General features: G+C 40.1%; 1 protein-coding gene across 5 annotated transcripts in view; it reads left to right on the top strand.

Annotated features, from left to right (window-relative positions):
* The first annotated feature begins 7,608 nt into the window (after positions 1-7,608).
* The window catches only part of LOC129720980 (Ig-like and fibronectin type-III domain-containing protein 1), a 326,155-nt gene continuing 320,000 nt past the window's right edge, over positions 7,609-13,763 (top strand). For 2 of the 5 annotated variants that reach the window (XM_055672974.1, XM_055672971.1), the window contains exon 1: positions 7,609-8,381. The gene's annotated coding sequence lies outside the window, so the exon portion shown is untranslated. The remainder of the gene's footprint in view (positions 8,382-13,763) is intronic. The other 3 variants (XM_055672973.1, XM_055672972.1, XM_055672970.1) reach the window with 2 other exon arrangements.

Below are 13,763 nucleotides of genomic sequence, written 5' to 3' on the forward strand. Positions count from 1 at the left end.
GAGAATCAAGCCCGCGAGGAGGTTGTATTCTTCAAGTGGTGAATGATGTTGAATCGACTCGACCGCTTTTGAAATCATTTCCTCGTATAACTTCCAATCGACATTTCGTGTGAGGTCATACGGAATGTCAATTGGTCGCATGCGAGTTGACCCGTTAGTAATTGAAATAAGAATAGGCAGATGGTCGCTACCGTGAGGATCGAGGATTACCTTCCATGTGCAATCCAACCGTAGCGACGTCGAACATAAGGATAGATCCAAAGCGCTTGGGCGCGCTGGAGGTTTCGGGATACGTGTCATTTCACCGTTGTTTAAAATAGTCATGTCGAAGTCATCGCAAAGGTTATAGATTAAAGAGGAGCGGTTATCATTGTATGGGGAACCCCAAGCCACGCCATGAGAGTTGAAGTCTCCCAAAATCAAACGTGGCGAGGGAAGAAGTTCTATTAAATCAAAGAGCAGCCGTTGCCCAACCTGTGCTCTGGGGGGAATATATATTGAGGCAATACAAAGCTCTTTACCTTGTATTGTCATTTGACATGCGACAACTTCGATGCCTGGAATCGAGGGGAGGTTAATACGATAGAAAGAATAGCACTTTTTAATCCCTAAAAGTACTCCTCCATATGGGGTGTCTCGATCAAGGCGAATAATATTAAAATCATGGAAGTTGAGATCAATATTTGAAGTAAGCCAAGTTTCACAAAGGGAAAATGCATCGCATTTGTTTTTATTTATCAAAACTTTAAACGAATCAATTTTTGGTAAAATACTTCTACAATTCCACTGTAAGACAGAGATAGAATCCTTCATATACGCAGTTGAATTAGGCATCGAAGGATACAATCGCTGCAAGGAGAGGCCATTGGGCAGTCAACTGCTTCAAAAATGATCTAACTGTTGGGAGGAATGCTGTAAGAAAAATTTTAATTGGATCGGGTACATTGAAAGTTTCAAAAATCCAGTCCACAATGTCAGAAAATTTCACTAATCCAGAGTTTGTTTCATCAACTGGGAGTGTAAAAGGAGCAACTGGGGTTTTAGATGTTCCTGGCAGTGCTGGGAACTCCTTCTGGGACTTTAAATTTGCCAGCCCAGGAGGAGTTTGCTTCGGTTTTTCCGCAGCACTGTTTGGTTTGTTTGTAACCTTCATTTCACTTTGAGAAATCTTAGGACCTTTTCTGGGAAGTTTAGGAGAGGAAACACTTTTCCTCTTTCTAGACTCCCCAGGATTGGCGTAAGATGCTCCCGCTGGTGAATCGTCAGAATCGGTTTCCTCAGAGGGCAACAGATCGAAGGGGTTCGAAGTAACGGGAGAAGTGGTAACGGTCTTCTTCAGCATGTCAGCGTAGGAACGCTTTGAACGCTCTTTGAGAGACCGTTTTATTTTATCCCTGCGCTGCATGTACACCGCACATGTCGAGAGCTCATGCAGATTTTCTCCGCAGTGAATACACTTTTCAGCGTTAACACTGCAAGAATCTTCCGCATGAGACTCCCCACACTTGCCACAACGTGCCTTATTGCAGCAGTAGGCGGCTGTATGGCCTAACTGCTTGCAATTCAGGCAGTTCATGACGCGGGGCACGTAGAGCCTCACAGGGAGACGAACCCGGTGGATCGAGACGTGGCTTGGTAGTGCAGACCCGGCGAACGTAACTCGAAACGAGTCTGACGGAGTGTATACTGTTTTGCCACCGATGATCGATGCTGACCGCAATTGCTTGCAGTCGAGCACCTTTACTTCGGGACACGTTTTGTTCTTAAAGCACCCTTTGGCACTTTGCAGTATACACTCGACGGACAGACTCGAATCGGTTATGACACCGTCGATCTCCACGTCTCGTGCGGGTATGTAAACGCGATACTCGCGTGTGAAGAGCTCAGAGCAAGCTATATCGTTGGCCTCTTTCAGGTTACCGACCACGACACGGAGCTTGTTAGGCCGGACCTTGGAAATTTCGGTCACGCCCTTGTACTCCTTCGTCAGGTCTTTAGAAATCTGCAAGAGGTTCAACTTTTTCGATTTCGGTCCTGCCTTTGGCCGAAAATAAACAGTATAGCTGCCCTGGGCTCCGTCTGGGTAAAGCCTGGGGCGAGGGGGGACTGAAGAATGAACAGGGGAGGGGGTAACAGAAGGGTCAGGGTCAGAGGGGTTCGGGGATGGTGGCGCGGGAGGCGAGGGATCTACATCCATCGCGCTATGTTTAGCGCACTAGCGCTGACAAGAACACGTACCTTTATTTCTCCCTTCCAGTAAGGTTGGTTGTCCGATCGTTCGAAGTAGCAGCCGTTACAGCCAGCAGCACCAATACAGCAGCACCAAACAGCCACCAGCAGCGAGCCAGGTGTGAGATCACTCCACACAGCGATACGACTCGCTGACACTGATGGCTTCTTCTTTTTCCTCGTTTGTGTCTCGTCCACTGCTGTAGCACAATCCAGCCAGCAGCCAAATCGGCTTACGCACCAGCTGGCAGTCACGATGCGAAACAGTTGCACAAAGGAACGACCTTGAACCCGGATTTATTTCACTCGACCAGGCAAACAATGCCAACACTTGTTCACACGTCTTTTGTTTTATACTCTATCGGACCGATCACCAAACACGTCCAGTACTGATGCGTGTTCGGCACAGAATGAACAAATATCTTGGAATCATTCTGGATAAGAAGCTGAACTGGACTGCTCACCTAGACTACGCTATCAAGAAGGCAACTTCAGCTATCTGGGCTTGCAGTACACTATTTGGCTAGACCTGGGGGCTAAAACCACAATTAGCGCTTGGTCTTACATCACCATTGCTCGGCCACGTATAACCTACGCAGCCCTCGCATGTTGGCCTAAAGTAAATGAAAAGACAGCTCAGGCGAAACTTACCAAAGTCCAACGATTGGCCTGTCTCTCAGTTACCAGTGCCCTGCGCACAACACCGACAGCAGCCTTGGAGGCCTTGCTTTGCTTACTTCCTCTACATCTCCATGTGAAGAAGGAAGCAGAGCTTGGCGCACTAAGGCTGCAAAGAAATACAACGATGCTCGAAGGTGACCTAACGGGTCACCTAAGCATCCTAAAGGAGTTTAAGCTGACACCTTTAATAACAACAGTCTCGGACTGGATGGAAGCGAAGCCAAACATGGACGTTCCATATATAGTGATCGACACAGATCGCTCCATGTGGAAAAATGTAGGGCCGAGTCTTCCATCGGGCACAATCCGCTTCTACACGGATGGCTCAAAAATCGGACCCCAGACTGGTTCAGGGATCTACGGACCAGGTATAGAGGCCACTATCTCAATGGGTAAGTGGCCAACCGTCTTTCAGGCGGAGGTATACGCAATATATATCTGTGCTATAACATGTCTACATCGCAAATATAGACATGCGAAAATCGGAATCTTTTCGGACAGTCAGGCGGCACTAAAGGCATTAAAGTCTGCTACATGTGTCTCCAGACTAGTCTGGGAGTGCATCGCAACACTCAGGGAACTCTCCCGCCTCAACAAAGTTATGCTACTTTGGGTACCCGGTCACTGCGGAATCGAGGGAAATGAACATGCCGACAGCCTCGCAAGACAAGAATCTGCTCAGCAATTCATTGGACCGGAACCGTTTTTGGGTACTTCCACATCCGCCATTAAAGGCGAACTAAGTACATGGGAAAAGCTAAAGATAGCATCTCAATGGCAACATGCGCAGGGTTGCAGGCAAGCTAAACAGTTTATCTACCCTAACCCTACGGTTACCAAACGGATACTTAGTTTAACTCGTAGTGAACTACGCATCATCACGGGACTTCTCACTGGACACTGTCCTGCTCTTTATCATTTAAAGAAAATCGGCAAAGTCCTAACCGACTATTGTCGCTTTTGCAACGCTGAACCTGAGAGCTCAGCGCATTTGCTTTGCTTTTGCGGGGCTCTTGCTTCATCGAGGTTCAACTTCTTTGGAGGTTACCTCTCAACTCCATACCAGGTATGGAGCACCAATCCCAAAACGGTCACAGGTTTCATCAACCATGTAGTTCCGGATTGGGGCACAGGCTTACAACCAACTAGCTCAACTCCATCAATGAGTTCGAGCATCTTGTAATCTCTGTAAAGTAATCGGGACCAGCCACAAAAGACAAACATTCCTGTCGCAGTGGCGCTTTCTACCCAATGCCCTTCAGGCATACAAAAAAAAACCTGATATGAACCTAACTCGAACTTGAATGAAACCTGTTAAGTACGCGATGAATAGTTGATTAAAACTTATCTATAGTTTTGAACAACAAGCTTGTAAAATGTATGCTGAACTGAAATTGCATTGCGAATTTACTTGAGTCTAATGGTTTCGAACGCAATAGGGAGTACTGGTTTTTTTTTAAGATGAAACTGATTAAAAATAGGTTACGCAGGACTTTAAAAAATGCAAGGCAACAAATTGGGCATTGTAAAGTTGCGAACACGATATACTGAAGGATTTGAGTGAAGATAGTATAATTGATAATAATGATAATAAGTTTTCAGTTAAGATGTTTTTGTAGAGCTTTCAAAGATGAAGGTAGTTAAATGTGAAGAAAAAAAAAGATAAAGGTACTAAATATATACATTATTCTGAAGCCTCCACACAAGACTTGACCCCGGAACCCCACAATCATAAATCCGGATCTGAATATATCGAAAACGCGATTAACTAAACTGAGACACATAGTAAACAATTTCAAGTTGGGTGAAAATGTCCTAATTTTGTCATTTGCTACATTTATCATTTCATTCAAAAAAAAAAAAAAAACAGCAGCTGAAGCGCATAGAGAGTTGTAAAAGTTAAGGAAACGCTGCTGCTTTAAAAGAAACAATTTGCCTTGAATGGTTCCGTCGCTTCAAAGACGACTGCCTGCTTGAATAAAAGCCAAAAACCTTTGAAGATGTTTGATTGGAGGATTTGTTCAATGAACAGCTCATTTTCAAGCGATTGCCTGCTTTGATTAAAAAAACACGAAACTTCAGTTGTTTAGAATTTGACCCCAAGGAACGTTGAGCATCGTTTTTCGCCAGTGAACAACTGCTCCGGCGGCAAAAAGGAAGGGTTTTCTTTAGCGCGTCATGATGGGTGATGAAAAATGGATTCATTACAGGAACCTAAGAGAGGATTTTTATACACGTACAACGAATATACACGTTGCGAAGGTTATGCTGTGTATTTAGGTTGAATCAGATCGGTGTCATTTATTATGAGCTGTTACAACCGAACGAAGCCAGCACCAACGGTATCGACCTTATTTGATGTGAATAGGCCGAGTACTGCGCAAAAAACGGCCACAATAGAAGCAGATGCACGAAAAAGTGATTTTACTGCATGACAACGTCCGGCCTCATAGTGCTTAAAGTCGTTGAAGCTTACATAGAGAGGTTCAAATGGAAAGTCCGATCTCACCCATCATAATCCGTGCGCCGTTTATTTTTTAATTGTTCATTAGGCACATGGTCAGGATAATGCTCAGTTGAAAAAATACCGAAAAAAGCTTGATTCGAGGATAGCCTCAAAAAACGGTACCCTTTCATCGCAACGGTATTCGAGCTCTGACAAAAAAATGGGATGAAGTTGTAGCTAGCGATGAGCAATACTTTAAATGATTTAAAGGTAACTAGGGTAATCGCTCCATTATTCATCTCAACAGCTAGGTGCACCCATATTGATCTTATTTATCTCATTCGTCCGTCAAATGCCTACAAATTTTGTAAGTGAATCAATTTGCTTCTCAATTTGTCAAGTGGTTGAAAGTTGTACGTTGAAAATATGGTAAAGTTTGACGATAAATTGATCGAAAAGGCGTGATGGGATGAATATAGGAGCGATTACCCTATTTGTTCAAAATAAAGTTGCAGTGGAACATAAAGTTGTTCAAAATACTACCTTGCCTCAACATGACCAAATAAGTGGATCTTCATTAGAGCTTCTCAATAATTCTATTATAACTTGATAATTAGTTGATTAGAATTTGATGGAACTTAACAGACACTTGATTCTACCAGAATTTGACAGAAATTCGTCTAGAGGTCAGTATTATTTGACTTTAGCTGCCAAAAACTTGTTAAGAATTCGATTGCAGATTAGTCGATCTTACTTTAGAACGTATTTAGAGTTGAATAAAACATGAAAATGACTTGAACGGATATTTTCGTTTATCGATATCTAAGTTTTTCAACGTTTCATGAATTTTTAAATAGTAAATTTTTATGAAAAAACAATATTTGTTTACTGAAATGGCCACCATTTTGTCAATTTTTCGAATTTTGAAAAACGGCTATGTGAAAAGTTAGATAACCCATTTTTACATCCTACAAAATGAATTTCAGCCAAATCGGTTCAGTAGATGCTGAGAAAAACGTACCATCAGTTGAAAAATACGGTTTCGAGAGAAACGCTGTCAACAGCGTAATGCTCAATATATTTATATCCAACAAAACATGCAAAATATATCTCAAAATATACCTCAATCAATAGCCCAAATACTCGATCACATCACTTTACTCTAAACATCCGAAAAAATACGAAACTTTTTTTTTTCGATTTCCCACAGTAGGGTACCTCCTTAAATTGCATTTTGTTTAAACCCTTACCATTTACCATTTTTTTGCTATAAAAAACAAGGATAACCTCAATTCAGCCAGCTGAAACTAGGATTTCACTAGCGTTTGGTTGAAACTAGATTAAAACTGGCACTCGACTAGAACTTACTAGAAGGTGATTAGAATTTGGCTGACTTTTGAATCTTTGAACAGTTTATTTCATTGTCACTGCTTGAAAACAAGCATGAGATTAGTTGTGCTGGGGAATGGATCATGTTTTAAGACTTTTTTTACTAATAATTCTACTTAAAAAATATTAATGAAGCTGTTTGAAAATTATCAGAAGAAGTTATTTGATCATACCTACTGCTAAATATTTGTGGTAATTTTTATATAAATAGTGAAGCAATTCCGCATATGAAATTTTTTTCCGAAAGTGGTAAATTTTCGAACTGATTTTGATACAAAACCCTAACTCAATGACTATACCAAAGACGAGCCACTTAGCCGGTAACGATGCCAACATTTCACTCGGCTTTGTTTACATCTCTCATTCTATACAGTATCGGTTGAGCGCGCGAACAACTCTCTCATCTATTCTCTTCACACATTCTCCAACATCTTCATCAGCTGTTTGACCGGCTTCACATTCCCAAGTCTCTCCGCCTTGGAAGTCTCCATCGAATACGCTCCACTTGCCCCTAACAAACCACCTTGGAGCTGATTTTTCTTAGGAGTGTTGTTTTGCTATATCCCATTTTTCGCAACGAAAACAACACTGAATGCTTCGTGTCAGTTTGTTTATTATGACAGACAACGAACGGCTGGCACGTTCGCTCTCACTCTCCTGCTCCAGCGAATCGGTCACGGCACGCTCTGGCGTCAATATTTCTATCCTGCCAACAACAAGATCACCCATCCACCCACTGTTTGCTTTGGGGGGTGTGCTGGGTGGCGCGAACAGCTGCTTGAGCTTCTGTTTCGCTGGAGCCAACCGATGCAAAACTTTATAAAACACTCGGCTCCGCTCAGAGCGCTGTTCAGTTCGCGTTGAGATTTGGTCGAGCGCGGATCTTGCCGTTTTGGTTCGTTTATCCCCCCCCCCCAGGTGGGTGAGTTAGTCTGGTGCTTCTGAAAGTGGTGGAATTTCCTTCGATTGCTTGCTTGCTCCTCTGATGCTGTGTAGGTGGTCTGTGCCCATCGTAGTGGTGAAGTAAATCGGTTTTAAGGCTTTATGACAAAGCTTCGGCGGGATCTGTAGGGATCGGTGAAGCGGGTTCTTTTTTCCTCCGCCGACTGTGGGATTACGTTGGAAACGTATAAAAACAACATTGGCCGATGTGACTCGAAGTTGCTGGTATGGTATTAGTGGCAGTTGTTTGATGAAAAGTGTGTTTTGCGAGTTTCTTACAGATAATAACGAAGAAAAGGCCCACAGCTGTTGATTACTTATTTACAGTGGAGGAATTTTACAGCAATCGTCTACCGTTGGGTCCGTTTATCAGGAAATTTTTTTTTGTTGCGACGCAAAGGATTATTCGAAGATAAAAGTGGAAAGGCGGACAGTGCCGAGCCCAGGTGAAGATTAAAAAGATTTTGATCAAATAACCGTTTAACACTTTTAATTGTTCAGGTGAAATACGGCAGCTTTAAGCCTGTGTAGAAATTTCTTAGTGAACTGGAATTCGCAATAGTGAAAACGTGGAATTTGGTTGAATTATTTATTAACAGTTGGAGAAAAACACTGGGTAGGTCGGATTTTCTGAGTTCAATTAAGATCGAGAAAAGTAACTAGTGGAGGAAGCTGACATTTATTAACAGTGAGTGTAAGTACTATTTTTGTATTCAACAAACGTTTTTGAGTATTGCGTTTGATGCATTAAAAAAGAGTTTTCACGTTATACATTATCATAGGAAGAAGAATTTACATTATATGTCCTACACGCAAAAGTTCGACCCCTAATCAATTATTACGTTATACCTTATACACGCAAAGGTTTGAGTCCTAATCAATTATAAACATTTTTTTCTCTCTATTCCCACAAGTTGATTGATTTGATCTCCAACAGCAATGGTGCGAAAAGTAGAATGCCGTTAATATGTATTTTTTTCCGTTAATATGTAAACTATCTAATCAATACAAGTACAAGGAGATACTATTCATCGGCGGTAAATATATATGTACAGTAAACAGTGTGGCAAAAATTGCGTCACAGCGAAGATACGTTGTTATCAATGTCTCAAATCTGATTATTGATTATTGATAATCTGATTATCTGATATAGATGCGCTTTCGCGCCATCCAACTTTGAAAGAATATATAGAAAATACCAATATATTGAAATGAGCCTTCCGAAAGTGGTTCCAGTATATAAATATGGCACTTCAATGCTCTTTAACAAACGGAGCTTCAACAGTCAAAAACAACAAATGAAACTCTTTAATTGAGGGAATAGAAATGAGTTTCAATGAATTATCAAAACTAGTTGAAAATACAGTTACTTACAGCTGAGATTTATTAATTTCTGTAATTTAATTATTGTTGGGCAAATTATTGTTGAAAATTCTACAGAGTGAAATAAGGCATCAGTTTTGCCCTTATATGTTTGAGTTACCAAGTCTTCTCATAGTAAATAATATTTCTCCTAGTGGTTAAACAAAAAAAAAAACGATCACACTCTGAATTCTGTTTTTCACTATTTATTTCTATCCTTTTTTCTTCATTTATCACTTTTCACATCACGCATAAAGTCTTCTTCTGTGTCAGTAGAAGATTTTATGACGAGTATTTGCAATCAGGATTGACCAAAAAAATCATAACAAAGAAAAAACGTTGGACGTCTTTAATCGCTTGAGCCTTACGCTGTATTCTCCTATTGTACCCTGTCAGTTCTTTTGGAGAGCCTCAGAGTTTTTTGAAGGTTTGTTCTTTATTGTCCTTTTAGTTACTTCCGGAGCCTCAGTCGCAGTCACAAGCTTGCATTTCGCGGAAGGTTTTTTTATTTTCCGGCTGAACATTGGATTCTTATTTCTGCTTAACAGGCGTGCTTGTGTTTACTTCAAACTTTCGACCTCTCTGCCATCTTTTCTGAAATTCCTTGACTTGTCAAATACTTGGAACTTAGTTACGATAAAAAAAAACATGTTTTCAAGCAAGTATGGTGGCGATCCAGCCCGTGGCTGAAAGCCACCTTAATAAAGTAATAAAAAAAATGTTTTCAAGCAAAATATATAGGATACTTGAGATGCTTATCGATGTCATAACATTGAAAGCTAAATGAAATTATTCTAAAATACGTTCGGGGCGATTGAAATAGTTTCGCTCGATTTGGAACTTTTACTGAGTATTGTAAAAGTTTGCCAAGTCAGTTCTATAATCCAATGATAAGTTCTGACAGATCACTTTAGCTTGACTAATTGCACATATCAATTGTTACTACTCCGTGATTGATCCAAATCAGTAAAATTACACATTGAATCAACAACATGGAGCTGGGACCAGCCATTTACTGTATGAAGGTTTTAAAACGGTGCCGGTCTAATCTTTACAATCAGGTGGAAAAAGAGAAGGGATGTCAGCGTGACTTTTGAGACCGTATTGACCTCGCATCTCCACAAGGTCACAGAAAGGAGATTTTGTTAGCAGGGAAGGGCACGTTGAATCAGGTTACGCGTTGATAAGTGATGCAATCCCACCTATAATTCCTTCCCGTTAGGTTAGGCTATTTCTGGTTTATGATTTGTGCAGCGATCATCGAAGAAGCACAAACAGCTTATTTATGCTAATTAATGGTTTAAACCAACGGACAGTGCTGACAGAATACTTTCGCTGAAACCAGGCCACTAGTGACACGAAGTCTTTAGAAACTGTTTTTTGTTTTAGTATTATAACAGGCATTTAAAAAGTTGAAAGCGTTCAAATGAGTTTCAGTTGGCTGAACACTCGTTCGCTGGGAGGTCTACAGGCTTTTAGAAAAGAAAAAATATAATATTTTTACCGAGCTTTTGCTCCAAAACCCACTACAAATCTTGGCCTTTCAAATGAAGTGTTCATCATTTCAGCCACCATTTTTAATTCGCACCATCTTGAACTTCATAAGTAAAACGCATTTTTGAACTAATTGGCAACCGCCGGTTTTAATTTTAAGACCGGCATTTGGAAACTGACAAAGAACGATGTTTAAACCAACATTGCACAGGAAGACTGTTGGGGCCACGCACAAGTGTGTGATATTGCTGTTGTGATGTGTTCAATTCTACGATTTGAAACCGGTCTAAACCAAAATTAAAGGGAGCTTCGTAGCCGCAAGGTTACAGAGTCCGTTTGATAAGCAAGTGGTCGTGGGTTCGAATCTTAGTAGAATCAGGCCATTTGGTTGTCAAAGGACTTTAACATGGGTTTATTCTCAGGCTCTCCACTCCATACCCTTCCTTCAAGCTGAATTCTATACTACCCTGCTGACTTTCATCCTAACAAAAAAGTCCCTCTTATAATAAAACTGTTCTGAGTACCGTATAAACGTTCTCTTCAGGGAATTGTAATTATGGCGCGGTCTTGGCTGGAGGAATGAGGTTTCGATAAGACTCCTTCCTCTTGGCAAAATATAAGTCGTACTTATAATAAAACTGACCAGAGATGTGAAGCATTGAGTGCCTCTTCAGGGAATAGTGATTGTGACGCGGTGTTGGTTGGAGGAACGAGGTTTCGATAAGACTCCTTCCTCTTGACAAAACAAGTCCTTCTTATTATAAAAAAACTGATCTCAGGAATATATATCCTCTACGGGGAATTGTAATTGGCGATATTGGCACGGGGAACGAGGTTTCGATAAGACTCCTTCCTCTTGACATAATCAGTGCTTTGTAAAGGATCGCAAGTTGACTGTTAAAACACGAATGCGATCGTTTTCCGCAGTCAACTTGTCTGCTCGGCATAGTACAGCGATCGCCCGGTGAAAGAGCAGTCAAAGTGGAATTGAACATTTTTTTAGTTCCTAGGTGGCGGTCATTCGCTATGGCAGCGCTCGTTTATTTCGATCAATCTTTCATTATGTATACGTTCAAGGCACAAAGTGAATAGGGCAGTTGGTACCATTTCTACAGCTTCGCTGAGTTGCGGGCCAGCGAAGACGGCACCGAAGGCGGGAAGTTAAGAATGAAATAACTTTTGTTCGCCTGCGCGGCAATTAACACATGTGATTTGCTATTTCCTAATTGTGTGCTTTGCATCTGAGATGGATGGCCTTTAGATTTTTTTTTTGTGACTTGACTGTGGTTGTAGCGTATCCTGCGCAGCGAAAGCGGCTCGCCCTACCGCAGTTTAATGTACAGGTATACTTAAGGCTGTACATTCACCCACGATAAGGCGAACCGCCTACGCAGCGCAGGCCGCGCCAGTATGTTTTTAGCCTCACAGTCTTTCGTGAAGGTGTAAAAGAAATCATATTTTCTAATCCATATTTTGTACCGTAAAACGGGGTATCATTGATCAGCGGGGTAACATTGACCAGTTTTACCCTTCTCATGAATAGTTGAAATAAAACTGCCCCGTGATTACTTTTGCTAAATTTGGTAAAACATCTTAGTCTTGTGTCATTCGAGATCTGAACAATATTGCATTGTTTGAAATTTTTTATTGTTTTGATAACCAAATGGTCGCTATTTCTTACTCTCAGTAAGTGCTAAAAAAGCACTTTATACTAGTCGAATATTAAACATTTCGTATTCATTGACATGCTTTCCAAATCCGTTATCTAATTTTCTCAATCAACTAGAAAAAAAAATTATGGAAATTTATTACATTTATAATTAAATTATTTATATATGTTGAGAAAGTCCAGTTTTATGCTCTAACCAGACATCATCCTGATCTACGCCAGGATGTTGTCTTGGCTAGAGCATAGAACATAAGAGGCTAGAGCTGGCCTATTGATACTTCCGTTGTTGGAAAGGCATTGCATATATGATCAACATACGTTTTCTGCACAAAAACATTTTACAACGATTGCTGACTTACAAAATACTTCTAGCACATTCCGCAACGTTTACGTTTTTCATCATCGAAAGGTGAAATTATGGCATAAAAATGACTCGCAGTAGGCCGCGGCTAGGTACAAGGACAGGACTATCCTCCGCAATGAGAGCAGTCAACGAGAACGTGATGACAATCCGGAAAGCGTCTCTAAACATGTTATCAAAGCAATATCTAACATTTTTAGTTCAAAAAAGTTTCAAAACAATTCAAAATTGACACCGATCAAAGTTACCCCAAATAAATGTTTTAATGTTCAAGATTTTCGAAGGGCTTTAAAAACTCACTTCTCAAGTTCTAAGGATGCCAATACTGGTACTAAAAATATGAAAACTGTAATTTCAGTTGTAAAATATATAAATACACAGGGGTCTTTTTTTACGCGGTCGTTTGTACCGCGTTGAAAAAATCCGCGTATAAAAAACCGCGTAATTTTAAAAAAATGATTAAAAAACTCCATTCAATAATAAGATCCGATTAAAAATAATGGCACGTAAGTAAATATAAACTTGAAAAATGATACCAAAATGGTGACGAAACACACAAAATAAGTTTTTAGTGCTTCTAAAATGAAAATTCATTGAAGAACATGACAATAACTTTTTTATAATAATTTTGCTACATGTTTAAGCTTTCGTTTCTTAAACGGAAGTAAACCGCAACGACCCTGACTCGTATCGTTGTAAAATTATTAATGTATTTTTGTTTCTTCTACCCAAATCAAGGGAAATTGCCTATTTTTTGATAATAACAGCAAATATATTAAAAATATGCATTATTTAGATTAATAAAACAGAACATCTTATTGTCATGAACCATACGATTGATTTTTACTTTATTGGATTTACTTATACTGAACTTATTTCGCGTAAAAATAATCGTCACTGTGCTACAGCGATTTAGGACTTCTGAAGTGACCTAGTGTAGGTTGTAGGTCTTGTTGAGTATAACATTCGCTTATACTAGAAATTTTACAAACACCCTCAAAATCTGAAGTTAGGGTCAAAATACGGTTTTTTGGACCTCAGCGCATATAATACTTTTTAACTCAGTCATTTATCAACCGATTTTTAATATTTAAGCAGTTTTAGAAAGGGGATAAATAAAGCTTTCAAAATAAATACAGGTTTTTACTAATATCAATAAAACATGTTGAGTTATTTGAGTTTAAATATAG

This window comes from Wyeomyia smithii, chromosome 2, assembly GCF_029784165.1.
Source record: "Wyeomyia smithii strain HCP4-BCI-WySm-NY-G18 chromosome 2, ASM2978416v1, whole genome shotgun sequence".
Lineage (NCBI taxonomy): Eukaryota > Metazoa > Arthropoda > Insecta > Diptera > Culicidae > Wyeomyia > Wyeomyia smithii.